Source organism: Myiozetetes cayanensis, unplaced genomic scaffold, assembly GCF_022539395.1.
Source record: "Myiozetetes cayanensis isolate MyiCay16 unplaced genomic scaffold, myiCay2020 scf20-37, whole genome shotgun sequence".
In the NCBI taxonomy this organism is placed as follows: Eukaryota; Metazoa; Chordata; class Aves; order Passeriformes; family Tyrannidae; genus Myiozetetes; species Myiozetetes cayanensis.
This window is the reverse complement of record NW_026087412.1, coordinates 2,137,852-2,157,846: the sequence shown is the minus strand read 5'-3', so window position 1 is coordinate 2,157,846 and position 19,995 is coordinate 2,137,852. Positions and strand designations below refer to the sequence as shown.

Sequence of the window (19,995 nt, the reverse complement as noted above, 5' to 3'; positions counted from 1 at the left end):
TTTTCACAGCACTAACCCCAACAGAACTTCATGGATAGTGCTACATCCAAACCAGGACCACTGGTTTGGATAGATGAATAGTCATTTTAAAGCAATATTAAAACAAAGTATTTTTCTTCCAGATATCTCTTAAGAGAATTAGGAAAACAAGTGAAAGTCAGCAGGATCAGTAGTTTTATGTCCCTTGAGATATTTGTCTCCCTTTGGAAATTGTCCCCCCAAAAATCCAAAATGATCTTTCCTTCTGAAGCCCTGCCTAGTAACATAGAGCAGATGTTGTTCAAGTGACAGCAGTGTGGTCCTGAGAGCCAGGACTCCCTCCAGGATCAGTGTGGGTTTCTCTGACTGTACAAGGCTTCATGCAGCTTAAATCCAAGATTTTTCCATTCCCCTCCTCTATCACCTAACTACCCTGGGCTACAAACTTGTTTTCAGACAGTGCCTGAGATCTTCTTTTCCTGGCAAGTGCAGCAGTGTCTGTCCAGCACCCAGGGTCCAAAACATGACACAGCAGGGACAGACACAAAAAGAGGGCTGGGGTTTGCCCACTCCCTCAAACAGCACCAGGCTCTGACACGTGCATTTCCACATTTCTAGTTCAAGGCTTGTTCCTTTGCAAGAGAAAATGAGCCTCTTTCATTTCCTTTTCCTCAGTGTAATAACATTGTCTGGGAAAAGGTGTGATTTTCATATCTGACTCATCTCCTGGACTGTCAGTGGTTTCCTTTGTTCCCTATCCCTCATTAGACACCAGGGTAAGAATTGGCTGTTTCTGGGTATGTTGTTGCACTGTCTGAGGGTCTGAAGGGAGAGGCCATTGCAATGCTGTGGCACCACCACATTTAACTCCACGCTCTGCAAACCAAACCCTTGGCAATGGAAGGAGAGGGATAAAGGAGTCAACCTGACTGCAGGAAGAGCCCAGAGATCCCCTCCTACAGGCAGTGCCAACCTGTGGGCTGCTAATGAACCATCACTCACAGCTAAATCACTTTATGCAACAGTCTGCCTGTTGCTCAACCATTTACCCAGGAGAAAGCCCTGAGAGCTCAGTCCTTGTGGTTACAATCCATACACCCCAATTCCCAAGGGACACCAGAGGAAGGACTGGGCAATTTTCCAGTTCCTGAGTCTCCAGGAAGCACATGAGCAGCAGGATCACCTGCCCACAGCCACCTCCAGACCATTGTACTCTGCCACACAGCAGCCACCTCATCCTCTGAAGTCAACCTCAGGGCAGTGCTCTCCGAGTTCACCCTGCTGCTGCTGCCAGATGTGCTACCAGGAGTCACAATTTCATCCTGAAAACTGGGAGAGCTCCAAAACCCCTAATCCTGGAGTTGTTATGCAAGTACAGGATCATTAAGGCTGGAAAAAACCCCTCTCAGATCATCCAGTCCAACCATTAACCCAACACTGATTTAAGTCATTCTCAGAGCTATTACCAAAGAGAGTGTGTCCTCCTTGAAAAGACTGAGCTGAACAAACCTAAAAACACCCCGAGGCAAATAAAAAGATTTTGTAAGTTATTACTCTCTAAAATTCCAATTTTTCTAAGCCAAGATCAATATTTTTCTGAGCACATGGCATCTGCCAACATCACTGCCTGAACCGATCTACCAATTTCCTCTGACAATTTGTGCCCTTATTGCTTTGTCTCCAGCACTGTGACTTTTGTTTTGTGTACAGGTCCAGGGAGTGCAGAGGGAAAGCTGCAGTGATCTGTGAGGGGAGGGGAGAGAGGGGAAGCAGAGGACAAGGAGGTGGCCCCGATGAGGTCAGCGGGAGCCGTGAGGAGGAGCTGACCCAGCAGATCGGAGCACGGGGCGACGCTGATGGACAGCTGGCCCTGCAGAGCCAACCTCAGAGCAGGGATCTTCACTATCCTTCAGGGCTCCTGGGTGGTGTGAGGCAGAACTAACAGGGTGACAAGGACTGCTGTCAGCAGGGATGTGGGAGCAGTGGCAGGGAGGCAGGACAAGGATGGATGGCCCTGAGCGCTGGCCAAGCCGCTGCCGGGAGCTCTCGGATTATTGGAGTGGAAGCCGAGCAGCAGATGAGCCAAACACCCAGTGCTGCAGCCTTCAAGTGCAATGACCTTCTCTCGACACCAACTGGAGCCTGGAAAACGCTCCATGGATATTTTTCTGCCTCACGAAATGCTTTATTGCTTCGAGCAAACACTTCCCGCTCCTCTCGCTCCCCGAGGAGCAAAGATCCAGGAGGAGGGTCGAGGAAGACACACTCCAAAGCCAAGATGGATGTGGCCACCCCCCTGGAGTCAGCCACTAGGAGACACTGTTGTTTTGTTCGAATTTAAGCCAACCCCAGAGCAGGAATTTTTCCAGGAGTCCTTTTTCTATATGGGTGAAACAAAACGTTGATCTGCCGAAAATAAAACTTGTCACCACGAGGATAATTTTGGTCCAGCTTCCTGGCTGGAAGATAACGAAGCTGCAACAAAACTTTAAAAGCACTGAAATGTCCATTTTGACCTTCTAAGAAAAGGAAATTTCAGGCTTTTGGCTTGGGAAGTGGTTGTGCCATGAAATGCAATTTCCTTTCTAGCCAGGAATAGTTAACAAAGCTTGGCAGTAAAATGATTGCACTTCCAGGAGAGTAGTTCTAAACTGGGTTTTATGCCAATTTTTTGGTACATCTTAACAACTCTGACAGGGAAACCATTTGCCCACCCTTGGGCTCCAAACTGCATCAGGGAGAAATTCCCTTTTCAAACTCAGTGAGAGAGAGCACAGCCCCTCATCAAATTTGGGCATCTCCACCATCTCTTGCTGCTGCAAATGTTTGCCAAAATGGGAATTGCTGGAGACAGTCAGCAAAAATAAGCACAGAGAGTGGTTCAACCCACAAGTCCCACCGGCAGGTCCCAGCTAATGTTCAATAAAGGTTCAGGTTTGAGTATCAACTTTATAGATTTCAGATAAAATGCCCATCCCTTGGCTGCAGGAGTAGTTTTCCCACTATTCCAGGGAAGGGGGGATCAATCTGTGAGATTTCAGCATCCTTGAATGTGAGTTTTAAAGTAAGAGCAAGCCTCGACTGCAGGCAAAACACGTCCCACCTCCGCTCACTCTGAAGGCCTTATTTATGCTGCAGAATATTTCAGGGATTCAAAGCTATGCTTTTATTAGGGACAAACCTCAAATGTTTCAGCAGTTCATTCTGAGTTCATATAAACAGACAAAACAAAAAAAAATCCTTTCCTAAATAGTTTAGGTCTGAAAACCTCACAGGACCGGTCTCTTTCTGAGAATCTGATACTCCTGGTTTTAGGAAGGAGCAGCACAACCCCCAGAGCCTTCCTGGAATCCAGAAATTCAATAAAAGAGAAACCCATAATGGCCAAATTATTGATGGCGCCTACAAGCAGAGAATGAAGAACAGGAGTGGGACTTTGCAGCCTCAGATTCTCTTTGTGCAACCGAATTACTGCAGTTCTTCAAGGAAGATGATCTCTTTGTACCTCTTTTCCCTCTTGCCCATCTTCCCCCTCATCTCTTTTGATTGCTGCATCCACAACCACCTATTTTACATAATTTAGGCTCAATCCTCAGCAGGGCACCGTGGCTGGGGCACCTTTTTTGCTCTGAGACTGAGGAGAAATAATCACACCTGGATAAAACTGCAGAAAAGGGCTGTTGGGCACCTCGTCCTTCCTGCTGAATGAACAGGGAAGGAAGTTTCCAGAGTGAAGGATGTGCTTTTTTCCAGAAATCCCCCCCCAAAAGGCCAAGGCAGCTCCTGAGCTGGGAGAGCTGAGGCTGGCAGAGCCAGGAGGGGCAGTAAACAAACCTGGACATTTAGTCCCATAAACATCCTTTGCACTTGGGTCAGTTTTTATTTTTTTCCTCTAGTGCTGAGCCTAAAGCTGTCAGTGGGATTTTGAGCACTTGTTTATGTTGGCTTTTCTGCTTTACCACTTTTAAGCTGAGCCTGCAGAGACTCTGAGCAGGCAGAGCAATGAACTGTCAACCTGCACTTTGCTTCTGGACACTCCAAATTGTCTCTCCTCACCTCACTTTTGAGCAATCACAATTTTCCAACTACCAGGTATTGCAACTCAACAGACTTCACCTGTCTGTAGGGATCATCCCTATTTCACAGAATAAAACCCAAGACATTGCCTTCCTTTCACGTGATGTAATTTCTCTCACTAGGAAAAAGGGGTTGGATGGTGTTTTCCCACGCACATGAGAGCAGTTTGAAGTTATTTATTCTCTTATTTATCCTTTTTGGCCTTGGAAAGGGATCAGGGATTTGAAGCAGGACGCCCCAGCTCCAAGAAGACTGCCCTGATCACAAAGACCTTTGCTATTCTGAGGTGCCACAGCCCCAAATTTAACAGCCAGCCACCACAACCTCCCAGACCACAAGCCCTGCTCAGGAAGGGTTTTATCTGTCCTTAATGTCCCTGCTAACACCGTGACATGGATCAGTTTGTGCTTCCCGAGGAAAAAACACATTTTGCTGAGAGATTTCCAAACGGGCTCTGCTTAAAAGTGGGCTGGAAACAGAAGGAAAGAGAGATCTCCTCCTCCTGATGGATGTTCCCTCTCTGGCTTTGGAATTAAAAATGAGAATTCATTCTCTCAGTCACCTCTACTCTCAGGTTTTATGCCTTCCCCTAAATGGGATCCTTCATGTGGAGCGATAACAGTTTAATTGAAGATAACTGATGGTAATTTTTCCTCCTTTCAATTGACCTCCTCGATCTCCCAATGCTCTCTGGAATTGCTTTTACCTGTCTGCTCCGTGGCATGAAAGTCACAGCCAGTAATTCTGCACCCAACTGCAGATGCCAAAGGCAAACCACGCCGCTCCTTCCTGGAGCTGCAAAGCAGGGCAGGGGTGGAGGGAGGGAGGAGGCTGCACATGGGACACTCCAGCATTAAAAACACAGCCAGCAGAGTGAAAGTCATCCAGCAATGCCCATATGGGATTGTTGTGTCAGTCCTTCAGGTTCATTTGGCATTGGTTTGGGGAAGGAATCCTTCCCTGGGAGGGTGGGCAGGCCCTGGCACAGGTTGCCCAGAGAAGCTGTGGCTGTCCCTGGATCCCTGGGAGTGTCCAAGGCCAGGTTGGAGCAACCTGGGCTAGTGGAAGGTGTCCCTGCCCATGGCAGGGGGTTGGAACGAGATGGGCTTTAAGTTCCCTTCCAACCCAAACCATTCCATGATTCTCCATCTCCTGGCTGGGAGTATTTTCCACAGGAGAAACCCTGGAGGCCGCATTTTCATCTCTTGCAACGAGAGCGACAGATCAGAGGGAGTTTGTTCTGTGGGATGATCAACTCTGCTGCAGCTTCCTCAGGAAGCTTCCCAGGCAGAAGGTCCCCCATGGCACAACATCTTTGCAGTATTACTTTCCCATTTCTCAGCTTCATTCAGCAAAATGCAATTTCATTTCAAGTGACATTTCAACGCCAAGCAGGATTAGATCAATTGCTGCCTCCCCCACCCTCCAGAGGAAAGGACCTGGGCAATCTGAAAACTTATCAGCAGTAGCACACAAAGCTAAAGCTACTGTTCTTGGAAAGTAGGCCAATCAGCTGGATTATATCCTGATGGAGGATCACTCAGTGTGACAGATGGCTCAAAAAATAAGCCGTAAAATGAAAGAAAACCCCTGGACTGTATAAAATAACCCCCCAAACCAGGCCAGAAGTGCTCAGGTTTAGTTATTAAATAAGAGGGCACAGGAGGAAGGAGCCAGCTCTCCAAATAAGCAGGGAGGAATGCCTCCAGCAACACACCAGAGCACTGGAATAGCTCACCCAGGAGAGAGGCTCGAGCGTGGACTCTGCACACTGGTCACACCTGTCAGCACTAATACACCAGTCAGTGCCCTGGGAAAATGGGAATGTGCCTGAACTGAGGACAGGGAACATCTCCTCACTGCTCCAGTGCTGGGTGCAAGCAACAATCCCCCTTCACTCCCAGCAGGAAGGACACAGGACAGCACACGTGTCCCTCAGCACATCAGGAGATGCCTCCAGCAACTTCTCTCTGCTCTGCACTGGGGCAGCCTCACCCTGAGTACTGGGGCAGTTTTGGGCACCACTGTATAGGAGCTGTGCCAGGGCAGGCTCAGGTGGGATCTCAGGGAAAGGTTCTTCCCCCAGAGGGTGGTTGGCACTGAACAGGCTCCCCAGGGCAGTGGGCACAGCCCCAAAGCTGCCAGAGCTGCAGGAGGGTTTGGATGATCCTCTGGGGCACAGGGGGTGACTCTTGGGGATGGTTCTGTGCAGGGCTCAGGGTTGGACTGGATGATCCCTGCGGATTCCAGAAACAGCCCCGTTCCTGATCCCCCTTCCCTCTGCCCTTTGGCAGCTGTTAAACACGAGCAGGTTTCTCTCCACTGCCATCCCACCCCACATGGCTTTGGTTCCTTTAAGAGCCTCTGGCAGAAATCCAGGGAAATGATACAGCCTGACTCATTCCCATCCATATGCTGGTGGAGTCCTTCAAAGTCCCGGTGGCTCCGTGAGCCGTGACATCTCCGAGCAGGGCCTGTGCTCACTCCCATCCAATTTATCTGGTTTATCCCTCACCATAAAAAAATTACACTCACACAAGGAATTACAGTCACACCGCAAAGCTGTTTGTTCTTGACCACTCTCTGTGCTGAACTCAATCACAAATGGCCAAAAATCATCAGCTTAAAGCCCCAAAAATCAGCTTTGTTTTGCTGGTTAAGCACACACAGCCATTTAAAAAAAAAAAAAATGTGTCACTCATACTGATTTGTTTTCCTTTTTATACGTATATTAATAAATATATTTTTATATTCAGGCTGAAAATATCTTGTATTCCACATTGTTAACTAGAAAAAAAGAGTTGCAGTCTACCTCTTCCTTTTAGATGGAAACTGAGTCACAAGGTATCAGGAGCTGGAATGTTTAAGAATAAGATACTCACAAAGAATATGGAAATTTGGTACAGCCTCTTTCAGTCAACAACGAACACAAAAACCCTGCCCAGGAAATAAAGGTTAATTGTTGATTTTCTTTGCTAAAAACTGAGGGTGGCAGGAGCCTGAACACGGGGGAGAATAAAGACCCGTTTCCAGACTCTTTGATGATACTTTAGCAATGATTCCATGCTCTTTATCCCCATCCAAACCACTGGCTCAGTCTCTGATAACAGAGAGATCAAAGGCCTTTGGGTTGTCATTAGCAGGCAAACTCAATAGAAGTTGTTTACTTCACCCAAGCTAATGGCACTGGAAATATTTAATCAAAAAATGGACACACTCTCTCTATTACTGCCAAGATGATTCAGAAGGGGCCACTTAAATCTATTTTGTCAAACCATTACTCATCCCTTGCTAATAGACCTTTATGGAGAGTCCCTTTGAAAAATGCACATTCGTGATCCGTGGGCTCCGCGCTGGCATCAGGACATGGAGCACATCAGGAAAACTTGACAGAGGACTCTGCTGGGAAGAGCAGTGTGGGGAATGTGTTTAGTCTGTATCTGACAAAGACCTTGACTTAGTCATCTTCTAAAGCCCAAGGAGAGGAGCTGAAGTGGCTTGATGGGGAAATTAAGTTCAAGGAGAGGGTAATTCTTCAGAAAAATGTGAGCAATTGTCTCTGAGCGGCCTCTCAGCGCTGAGTGGAAGAGGGAAAGATTGAAGAAGATTAGGAGAGGTTTTCTGAGGTTCAAGGAGCTTGGGGGAGAAGGAGAAAACAAAAATGTTGGGTGGGCAGCAGGAGAAGAGCTGAGGGTGTGTCTTGCAGAACAGGGTGTTGCCTACCTGAGACTGTTCTGGGGGCACCGGTGTCTACAGTGAGATTCCAAAAGTCAGGACTCCCAAGCTCTTTTTCAAACTCCCAGTTTAATATCTTGCCTCTCACATGATCCTAAACATGTATCAGACATTTGGGTACAGCCAGTTCTTTATGGGTTTCCCTTTAGGATGTGCAGAGACTTTTATTAATCACAGAATCCCAGAATGGTTTGGCTTGGAAGGGACCTCAAAACCCATCCAGTCTCACCCCTGCCATGGGAAGGGACACCTTCCACTAGCCCAGGTTGCTCCAAGCCCCGTCCAACCTGGCCTTGGACACTCCCAGGGCTGGAGCAGCCACAACTTCTCTGGGCAACCTGTGCCAGGGCCTCCCCACCCTCTTAGGGAAGGTACAGACCCAATTTTGATACAGCTTCTCTGCAGCTTCCAGAAACACTCCTGAAGAGCTTGAAATTCAAAAGCCTCCTCAGGATGGAAATGATTATCTGCAAGCCAGGCAGCAGCTCCTCCCTACTCGGCATCAAAGACAGGCTGGGAGGGGGGACCCAGGAGAGCAAATTCAGGGGAAATCCACCTTTCCTCCCCTCTGGCAATCCCGAAGCAAGCCAAGCAATTGTTACAAGCTTATTTTTGTCCCCCAAACCCCAGTGCTGTGAGCAGCCCGGGGTGCCAAGGCAGGCAGATGGAAGTTTGGAGCTGCCGCTGCTGTTCCCGCGAGTGAATTATTGATCCGTTCTTTCAGCCACCAGCACCAGACTAAAGCTGCAATTAAAACCCATCCACAGCGATCAAAAAAAAAAAAAAAAAAGAAAAAGCAAAGACAAAAAGGTACAAACCCAGAGGCTGTATTTGCCAGCAGCATGTGCAGCTGGAAGGTTAGGACGGGAACGAGCCGCTCCCGGGAGCTCATCGCTCCGTTTGGAACGTGAAACACAGAGTGCCCTGAGTTGGGAGGGACCCACAGGGATCATCCAGTCCAACTCCTGGCCCTGAACAGACACCCCAATAGTCACCACCCTGTGCCCCAGAGGATCATCCAAACCCTCCTGGAGCTCTGGTAGCCTCGGGGCTGTGCCCACTGCCCTGGGGAGCCTGTTCAGTGCCAACCACCCTCTGGGGGAAGAACCCTGAGATCCAACCTGACCCACAGACACAACTTCAGGCCATTCCCTGGGTCCTGTCCCTGGTCACAGAGAGCACAGATTGAAGCTGCCCCTCCTCTGCCCCTCAGGGGGAAGCTGCAGACCCCTCGTGCCTGAGAAATTTCAAAATAACAACTCCAGCCACCATCGTCCCTCCCGCTCCCTGAGACAACAGCACTTGGTTTTGCTAAGGCAAGGAAGGCCAAAAGAGGTCAGGAAGGAACCCCAGGGCACAGCTGCCCCTCAGCACAGCTGGAGCACTTGGTAATTCCAAGCTTTCACTTCGTTCAGCATCCAAGTGGGAGCACAAAGCAGAGGGAGAGCTCAGGGACTCCTGTTCCTCCCCAGGTGTTTGGATCTAACAGCTGTTGGATTTTCACCTGCCAGAATTCCTTGATTTCAGTGCAGCCACCACTGAGTCTGGAGATGGCCCAGCGCTTCCACATTTTCACTATCTTGACAAAAAACCCCAACAAAATGAAATTATATTAAACAACCACCAAAATTCAGAGATGAGCAAGGATCAATACTCCCAGAAAATAACTGTGCTGACTCTGCAACGTGTTTCTCTTGTAATAATTATTCCTAACATTGGGAGAAGAAGCCAAAAATCTGGAAAACGGGACTTCAAAACTGAAGAGGTGACTTTGCATTGCACTTTTCTCATTCCTTTTGTGTGAACCATCCCTCACCCCCACACCTGCCCTGGATTTCAGCGTGTTTTTATTGTTATGGGGACAAAATGGTACAGGGGGAAAAAAAAAAAAAAAGAAGTTCACTCGCTCTGATTTTATAGAATATAAAATCACTGCTAAAATAATGAAATTCAATTTATATTAACCTAATTAAAATTACTGCAATTCACTACTAGCACGAGGCTGCAGTGCCAGGCTGGTGAACACCCCAGAGCAGAGTGGAGTGGATGGTTTGATTCGGGGGGTTGTCAGTTCAGCCTTGGCAAGCTGGGCAAAGGGGCCTGTTAGCAAACACTAATTACCCAGCACTAATTATGGCAGCAATAATAGCACCTCTCCAATCATCAGTGCTGATGCTGTGAGCCTTGAGTGATGGAATTATGGGCTGTTGATTTGAAGGGGAGTTGTGAGGCCAAGAAAAGCAAAGGTAAAAGGGGCAGCAGGTTCCATCCCAACCCCACCTGTGGGATCCACGGCAGGATCCACGGCAGGAGGAACCCTCCAGGCTCTGGCTCTGCAGCCCTACAGAATCCAAGGCTCTGCCAACCCACCTGGGGAAAGGCTGTCACACAGGGGCAGCCCTGACAAACCAACCCCCAAAAAAGGATTTCACTGCACTCCCCATCCCTGGGAGTGTCCAAGGCCAGGCTGGACGGGGCTTGGAGCGACCTGACCTAGTGGAAGGTGCCCCTGCCCATGGCCAGGGGTGGAACAGGATGAGCTTTAAGGTCCTTTCCAAACTGTTCTGTGATTATTTCACTTGCAACCTTCTTCCATGCCACCCTCAAGTTTTCCTCCTGGCACTTTGGCCCTGCTGTGGCTCTGAGAGGAGCAGGAGTGACGCTTCTCCCACAGCGAGAGCCACGAGGGGCAGACACGCAGGAAGGGCTGCTCCAACCACACCTCACAGCATCACCAGGGCTTGGATCCAGCTCCCTGCCCTGGGAGCAGGGCCAAGCACCCCCTCCTGAGGAAACAACCCGGAGTAAAACCCAACCTGATCCCCGTCCTCCGAGCGGCGACGTCAGTTCTCGCAGGAAACAGGCAACACAAGGTTTAATTTGCAGGGAGTGGGAGTGAAAGAGAATTTAAATGAAGTCTCCTGTGTAGTGGCTTTAATAAACTGGTAAAGCTACAACACCAACCATGTGCAAACAGTGAGCCCTTGAGAAGGCAACTGAGCTTGCAAACGCTTCTGCCCTGACGGAAAATCCTCCTCAGGGGTCTCCAAAGCAGATAGACCGTGGTGAAAGCTGTCAAATTATTTTATGTGGGGGGATGCACAGTGGATCTCAAGCAATTATTTGCTAAAACCCAGGACTTGCTCAGATGCTCTTGCTGGAGAAGGTGGTGAGTGTTTCCATGGCAATGATTGCCTTGGTGACCATGAGCTGCTAAACCACCCCGACCTTCGGGCATCTGAGCACAGCCAGGGCCTTCCTCCTTTGCTGTCTAATGATGCTTTTTTTTCAAAATTTGAGTTCATCCCCATCCAAAAGTTGCCTAAGGTGGTCGTGCAGAGACCAGGGAAGCAGGAATTACTACCCAGAAGCATCCTCTGGTACCCAACCCTGAGTTAACCTTTCCACCAGCCAGGTAGCAAAGCAAGCCCAGCCCCAAGCCTGGCTGGTCCTGAGCAGTGCTGAGCCTCAATCTATAAATTAGGGAAAGAAGCACAGGAGGCCCAGGAATTCATTTAGCCCAGACATCAAAAGCACATGAATCTATCTGCATTTAAACCTTCTAAGAGAGGTCACACTGAGAGACAGTTGTGTTAACAAGGTGAAGAATCGAGCTGGTACATCAAAAAGCAGCTTTGCACACAAGCAGGTTTCCTCCCAGGGGGGAAATTTATCCAGATTTCTGTGGAAGAGTCCAAAATGGGGCTGTGTCTCCCTCCAAACAAACTCTGTGCTATCACAAGAGCTTTATCCCAAGCTCATGGAGCAGAAAATTGTTGCATCTCTGCCTTTCAGAGCTTCCACCGCTTTCCTTCCCAACTTCTATCACTGGACACAAACTCGGTGGCCTGAAACCTGATCCAACTGAACCATTACACGAGCTCCTTTTTAAATTTGCACAAACCCTGCACTCTGCAACTCCAAAGAGGGTTTCTATGGAGATGCTAAAAAAAAAAAAAAAAAGAAAAAAAAGGAACTGCAAGGCAAAAAGTTGGGAAGAGCAGCAAACGCCGGGCGAGAGGAGTGTGAGGGGTGAATTAGAGACCTGTTAGCTCGGGGTTGAGGGGAAGGGGGTGAGTTACAGCTTTGGTGACAGGCATTACCCACAGTGACACTGCAGTGAGCATCACACAGGGTTTAATTCACTGCAGGCAGTGGGGCATTAACACGGAGAGGACAGCCCACCCCAGCACTATCAGGAGAGGGAGGGATGTGAGCATTCCCGAGGCAGCAGCGATCCCTGGGCATGAAGAGATGCTCAGAAGAGCCTCTCAGAGCAGCTCTGCCCCCTTAATCTGCACTGCTCAGCAGAGGAGCCCAAACCTTGCAACTTCCTGCACAGGTTGTTTTAGAGCCTTTGAAACAAACCCAGCACACAACACGAAGGATGTGGTTACTGGAAATGGGTGTGAACTATCCCACAGCCCCACCCCATCAATCCTCATGGCTTTCACCTTTCCATCTCTGAGACAGAGCTTTCACATCCCATCCCATGCCAAAGGTCCTGCTGGATCAGAGTTCTGGCCTGAACTGGTGCCCAGCTTCCCTGACACCCAGGTTAGGTCCCAGTTTGGCTCCAGTCACAGAATCACAGAATATCCTGAGCTGGGAGGGACCCACAGGGATCATCCTGACCCCCCATGGGACACCCAACAATCCCACCCTGTCCCTGAGAGGATCATCCAAACCCTCCTGCAGCTCTGGCAGCCTTGGGGCTGTGCCCACTGCCCTGGGGAGCCTGTTCAGTGCCAACCACCCTCTGGGGGAAGAACCTTTCCCTGAGATCCACCCTGACCCTCCCTGACACAGCTCCAGCCATTCCCTGGGGGCTGTCCCTGCTCACAGCAGAGATTGGAGCTGCCCCTCCACTGCTCCTCATGAGGAAGCTGCAGACTCTGATGAGTCTCCCCTCAGTCTCTCTTCCCCAAGTTGATTCAGACACAGAAAAGTCCATGGACGTGGCAAAAACATCATCCCTTGTGTTCACACGACGACCTCGAGCCACACAGAGCCCAAAACTGAGTGCAGTGACCCTAAAGAGACACAACCACGAGCCCCAAGCCTCCAAGAAGGCCTTCTACACCAAGGACACTATTCCCAAGTACATTTGATACTTTCCAGACAGGCAAAAAAACCTGTTGAAACAAAAGGCTAAAAGCTGTTCTGTCTTATTTAAGCAAATCTCCATTAAAATCAACCAGCCAGGTCTTCACACTTCAGCCTGTGCAGGCAGAGCAGGGAGGGAGGACATGGGGACAGTGCAAGTGTGGCAGGGGACACTGAACTGCCCAGACTGCCCTGGCTGTCTGGGGCAAAGGCAGAGCATCCCTGCCTTCAGCCCCAGCAATCAGGACATCTGTTTTTGAGAGAACACACAATAAATGGTCTGGAGCATCTTCTACCTCCTGGTGAGTGGTCACCCCTGGGATTCGAGCATATGGCTGCAGCAAGCCTGGTTAGTGCCAGCCTGATTCTTTAACTATTAAACCATCCCCTCAGGCTCTGCATCCTGCATTTTCTGTGTATATCATACAAGGGAAAAGAATTTGATTTGGGGTTTCGAGAGTTTCAAACGAGGATATACAATTAGGAAAGGATTTGCTTCGGATCGTGATAAATAACCCTGGGCTGGAGCACCTCAGAAAAATCTCTGTTCTTCACTCAGCTGTGATGGCACAGAAGCCTTCTGCAGGGCTGTTTTACATGCTTTCCCCAGAGCCCAAACTTGTTAACCTTCATTTCACTGCGTGTTTTCAGAGGAGTGACAGCTGCAGCCATAAATACAGCATTCAGATTTCATGTCAGAGTTAAAAAATCCAATATGTATGAAACCCTCCACTATTACACATCGACTGGCAAGGAGTGGGGGAAAAGGAGTGGGAGGAAACCCAGAGCATTAAATCATTTCTGAAATACAAAAGGGCTTCTGCGAGCTCGGGTGGGAAACATCCTCTCCACTGCTCACTGGGGCAGCTTTACCTGCCTGTTAATCTGAGCCTGCCTGTCCATCAACTCTCCCACAGCTTAAACTTCATCTCAGGAACAGGGAGAATCTGTGCTTGGGAAAGGAAGGAGCTGAGGAACATCCTCAGCCATCAGACTCCCCACACTCACCAGGGAGTGACCCCTGCTGCTGTGGGGGGTGTCTGGATGTGCTGGGAGCCCAGTGGGAAGGAAGGGAGGTAAATAACAACATTCCAGCCTGGAAAGAGGGGACACAGCTGGGGAAGGAAGAGTAGGGAAGAAGAGGAATGGGAATGCTCTTTTGGCTGTCTCGGAGGAGTGTTTTGCTGGGTTGTGCTGCCCTCAGGGGACGTGGGGAGCCATCCCCCCCATCCCCTCTGGCTCTGGGTGCTTCCAGAGGCACCCACAGCTCCTGACAGTCCTCAGCACAAACTGGGATTCCTGGCACTGAATCCCCCTGCACTTCCACGCTCTGCAGTTCAGTCCCTTGTACTTTGGCACCACAGCAGAGGATTCCTGCCAGCCCTCCAACGTACCATATCAGTAGTTCTGCTTTGAAGACATTCGAGATGCTGATCTCTTCTTTTGGCAGCTCCAGGAGACTGTAGCTCAAGTGAGAGACCTTCTGCAGCACAGCCCCATAACACAGGCCACTGGCAAGGAGATAATTGCCCAGCAACCCACGCTGCTCTGGCCTCCCTGGCTCAAACTCATTTCCACAAATGACTTCCAACTGCACTCCCTGCACCGCTGACCCCGACAAACGATGCTCACGGGGTGGATGTTCTGCCTCTGAACCCTTCAGGAATACAAGGAAAACTCTGATTCTCTCCAATATCCCCCCCCCCCTCTCCCTGTGGTTTGATTTATTTCCTCTTATTGATTGGATTTGGGGCAGCTCAGAGCTGTGAAATTCCTGCCTGCACTCTGGATAGCTGAGAGCGAGAGGAACACAGAGCCAGGGCTTTATTCCACTGGTCCCATCACTGAGCTCCAGGTAGAGCTCCCAGGAGCAGCCAGCACACTCTGGCTTCACAAAGCCCCTCAATCCAAACAGGCAAATCCATGTATAGTCATGCCCAGAGTCAGGGAAGTACAGGATCCATCTGTCTGCAGAGTCAATTCCCTTTGGAGTGTATAAAATAAACTGCTTTTCTTTCTGCTGCTTTCTCCCGGGGGCACTGGAGTAAAAAAAGGCTTGGATTTGTCTGTGTGTGGGACAAGGAGAGGACAAGGACAGGGAGAGAGGAGGTATTAATCTGTACAGGGATCAGGCAGGACAGAAAACTCCTGAGAAATCCCCTCATGGGAGGAAGAAGCCGAGGGAGCTCCTGCCCCATCCTCCTCAGTGGCAGAGTCCCTGCTCTCACAAGCTTTACCACTGATGCTCCAAGGCCTGTGAACAGTGTTTTTTCCCAAATTGGGAGTCAGGCTGTCTTTAGGGCTGTAAACCAGACAGAGCAAACAAAAATAGAGCTTTAAAAGAATGCATGAAGGAATGCCAAACCTCCCTCATTCTCCAGCAAGAGTCTCGCTCCTTTCAGATGCGGTTTTCTCCCCCCACTACACCTCTCAAAACCACTTATGAAAAAAGCAGCCCCATCTGGTAACAAAAGACCCAGGAGGAGCTTTTCAAGGAGGCATTTAAGGCTTCATTCATAACTGTGGAAAATCTCAGTGCCCTGGGTGGAGAGTCCTGGTTCAAACCCGAGGGAAATTCGTGGCTGGGGTTGAGGGCAGCAGTGAAGGTACCTGGTTAGTTCTGTGCAGGGTGGTTCTCCCTGGAGGAAGGTGACAGTTTGCTACTCTGAGCATCTTTAATCCCCTGCCTGTGGTGGGTTCAGCCAGTTCTGCCTCTCAGCTCCAAGGTATCCCCAGAGGGACGATGGACAGGACGCCTGAGCAATGCCACAATCTCCACACTGAGCTTTCACCCGGAATTTCCAGCATTTCATGTACTGCCAAGTACAACCCCCCTTTCTGCCCAGGTGTGGCATGGTTGGTTTTCTTTTTTTACACCTTCCTAACATTTTCTCAGTTAAATCCATATTTTAAGCCTTTCTGTGTTCTCCAGGTCTGCAGAGAGAGCAAACATGCACAGGCAATGGCTGGAAATGCACAGAAGTATTAAATTAAACACGACCATTTCCTTTGTTTCCTCACAGCTGGGAACCACAGGCACCATCAGTCCATGGCACAGCACCAGCAGGTAGCGCCCTCCCCATCTGCAACCCCCTTTGTGGCCACTCCTGCTGCATTTGGGTTGAATTTGGGCTCTAAACTCAGTTCCAGAGTCTACCTGCAACTTCCAGGCACATTAGGAAAAGAATCCTTCCCTGGGAGGGTGGGCAGGCCCTGGCACAGGTTGCCCAGAGCAGCTGTGGCTGCCCCATCCCTGGAAGTGTCCAAGGCCAGGTTGGATGGGGCTTGGAGCAACCTGGGCTAGTGGAAGTTGTCCCTGCCCATGGCAGGGGATGGGACTGATGAGCTTTAAGGTCCCTTCCAACCCAAACTGTTCCAGGATTCTGTGGTATGAATGGTCCAGGAGAGGTGCAGTGCTCTGTTCCCATTCCCCCTCCTCCTTCCAGGGAGGCAGCTGGGAGGATGGCAAGCTGCTGCCTCATGCTTGGGCTGCTCAGAAGAACCTGGCTGGGGCTCTGCACGTTGCCTGAGGGCTCAGTGATGTCTCAGGAGCTGCTGGTTGCAGCTGCCACGAGCCACACACTCCAGCTCTACCCTTGAACTCGCATCTTGTCATCGCTCAGACAAGGGACTTGCTTTGGAGCACCTGATCAAAGCCCAGCCCCGCTCACAAACCCCCTCCCAGATGAAAAGAACGGAGCTGGCAGCCAGCAGGAAGGCACAGACCCAACACACAACACCACTCTCTGTTTGGGAAAGCCACTTTCTTCCTGACAGGGTCCCTGTGCCCAGCTGTGCCAAACCTCCCTGTCCTGGAGCGCGTCAGAGCTGCTGTCACACAGCATTGGGACTGGCCGCCCGTGGCTGTGATTTACACACATTCCCCATGAAAAGCAGCTGGCAAGTGCACTCTGCTTTCATTCTCGGGGCTGTGCTACACTTGGTTTATTTTACCTGCCAGCTGAAATGCAAACAGTCTGTCTGCATTCTCCCCATCCCGGCCCGCTGCCATCACGTGGGGCTCGCAGGGCCCCGAGATCTGAAGCTCAGCGGAATCACTGCGTGACCCAGAGGGAAGAGACACATCTGGTGGGTCCTGCCCCCCCTGTGGGGCTGGGCCTGGTGCTGAGCACATCTCCAGTTTCCACACAGCAGCCTGTGCTGGGAAGGGCTGGTCCTGTCACCTGCTCGCAGCCAGAGATGTGATTTACGTGGCCAATCCCTCACCGCGGAGAACAACTAATGGCACAAGTGAGGGGAAGGAACCGGTGGGAAAACGTGCCCACAGTTCCACAGGGAATATGGAAATTATTCCCCAGGCTAATGAGCACATCCATAGGAACCAGCTCAGACTGCAAACCCCCCTGTTGTTCCGCCTCTCCCCCGACTGCTCAGCGTGTCAGCACTCCCTGAGTTATTACCCTCACTTTCTGCTCTGGAGAGGTGCTGTTCCTGTCTGCTCAGAGGCACAGGAATGGAAGGATCTCATATGCTTTCCCTTATATAGTAAAAAAAAATATACCAAGAACATATGATCCAACAGAGGGAAAACAGAGCAGAGGAGGAGTCAGTTCAATGAGAGGAGAGAGTAAGACAGAGAGGAGGCTCCACGGACACCCCCCATGGCAGCTTCCACACTCTTTGCCATGACAGCTCAGGTCTAGCAGTGATTTAACCCTAAGCCAGGGTTAAATCTGATCTTCCACCCTGCTTTTACCTGAGAATATTTGCCATCAGTTCATACCACCTTGCCTCAGATCCTCGATTCCCTCTACCGTGGGAATGGCACCTTGTCAGGTGTAAATGCTGCTGGATCTGAGCAGCTTTGCAGCCTGAACTGTGCAGGGGATCCCCAAACTGTTCCTGGCCCGACAAGAGAATCTGTCTGAAGGAAAAAGGGGCCTGGATGAAGGTGGTCTGGAGAGCAATAAAAACATGGCATAATCTTGGGGCACAAAACATGGAAAATGCTCCTTTCTTCCCCAAGGTCACCAGACAAAGCCCTTCTCTTCCCTCCCAAGAGGTGGAGGCACAATTCAGGTTATCACAAGCTGTTGGTTGAAAAAGCCCAATTTCCATCACGGTGTGTGCTCTCCACTGACCAAACCAAGGCTTGGGAAGGCCCACTCTGGCACCTCAGAGAGGGAGCAGGGAAGGGACAGCTTGGGGTGCACCTGACACACCACAAACACATAAACCAAAGGACTACTAAGGGCAGAATAAGTCTCCCATCACTTGTGCAATAAGCACAAACACCTTGGGTGGGTTTTCTGATCCCAGGCTGGACTGGGGGAATCTGTTTTCTTCCAGTCCAGCCAGTGTGTGAGTTCTTGAAACTGGATCCTGCAGAGACGTGGAAGAGCGAACAAGTTTTGCCAGCTGAAAGTGAGAATCTCAGAGCAGGATGGTATTTTATTGACTCACAACTCAAAAGGAATTTAAGCAATTTGCTTCAAACACCGCTGCAAGATTCTCCTCTGCTTTCTGAGTGAGTGCTGAGCTTCCCATGCCAAACCAATATTTCAAGGCAGAAATGACAAAATGCTGAAGCAGGGACGTCACTGGAGGAGTGAGTTGCTACCTTAAATCACACAGAATTACTTCTACTCCGGAATAATGAAATGTGCTACTCAAAACCCAGCACTTGTCTCACTCTGACAAGCCACGGACCACTGGGTGCCCCTCAAGGTCAGCCCCAACCTGCTCCAAAAGCAGCTGCTCCGAACGAAACACGCCGTGGATGAGGGATCAGAAAAGCAATTAAAAGCTCTTTGAACGGCAATAGCTTGGAACAAATAGTAATTTGTACTTCTCTTCTGAGAAGCGAATATAAAATAGCATTTCTAGTGCCATTTGATGTAAATTGAGCCTTTTATGTGGAATCATTACAAGTATCAACAGCTACTTCAGCAAATTCCTCTGGGAAGCCAAGTGGGGGGCTCTTCTTAACAATTTAAACCAGAGGTGCTGCTGGATGATTTCAGAGCTCCAGAGGGGTGACAACAGTATTTCTGCTGGACAAATGAAGGACTCTGTCCTTGTACTGGATAACCACGGAGCTGGGAATCAAGGAAACCCAGGCAGCAGCAATTATTTCCTCAGAGCAGTCAGTGAAGCTGCATCTGGGACAAAAAGGAGTCACCTTTCAGAGGCTGGAAACGTCCTGGAACAGGCCATACACCTTTGGCAGGTGTCCCATCCCCCTGTCCCACAGGCATGGCAGAGGGGATGCCTCTGGAGTGCACTATTCCTGCTCGGTTGCTGCAGTGCCGTGGCACATTCTCAGACACTCTGGAGAACTGTCAGCTGCAATGAATGCACAGCAAAATCACCCAATGTACTGAAATTGCCTGGAAGATTAATGCAAGGATTGCCTTCTGCTCTGTACTTGGCTTCCCTCAGCTGTGTGAGGGCTTAAAATAAATAAATAAAGCGCAGAAGGAAAAAAACCCCAACAAACCAGGAATTCCAAACCAGGCAATTAACCTTTGGAATCCAAGTTGTGCTGCTGTTAATTAAGAGCATCCTGTAAGCTCCTAATTCCCAGCTGTGTCTGAGGTGCAGTTGGAGCAGGAGCTGCCTGTGAACCCCACGGATGAGCTGGGCAGGATCCGACTGCTGCTAATGCCTGGAATCCCAAAGAAACTCGCTTCCCATCAGCAGCTGCCTCCTGCTACCTGGATCTCCTGCCACAAATGGGATGTGCTGCCATCAAATCTTTATCCTGCCCCGTGAGAAGAGCAGGATCACTGAAGGACAGCTCTGTAAAGCACCTCCAGCATCTCCTCACAGCTGCTACAGCCACTGTGTCCACGGCCATGGGACAGGATCCTGGGCCTCACAGGGAATTACAGGGTTTGAAACAGTGGGTTCAAAATGACAGAGGGCAGGGTTAGATTAGATGTTAGGAAGGAATCCTTCCCTGGGAGGGTGGGCAGGCCCTGGCACAGGTTGCCCAGAGAAGCTGTGGCTGCCCCATCCCTGGAAGTGTCCAAGGCCAGGTTGGACGTGGCTTGGAGCAACCTGAGATAGTGGGAGGTGTCCCTGCCCATGGCAGGGGGTGGAATAAGATGAGCCTTAAGGTCCCTTCCCATCCAA

General features: G+C 50.0%; 1 protein-coding gene across 5 annotated transcripts in view; it reads right to left on the bottom strand.

The window, feature by feature from the left end:
* Window positions 1-19,995, bottom strand: part of CACNA1H (calcium voltage-gated channel subunit alpha1 H) — a 110,108-nt gene that overhangs the window by 49,224 nt on the left and 40,889 nt on the right. The window lies entirely within an intron of this gene.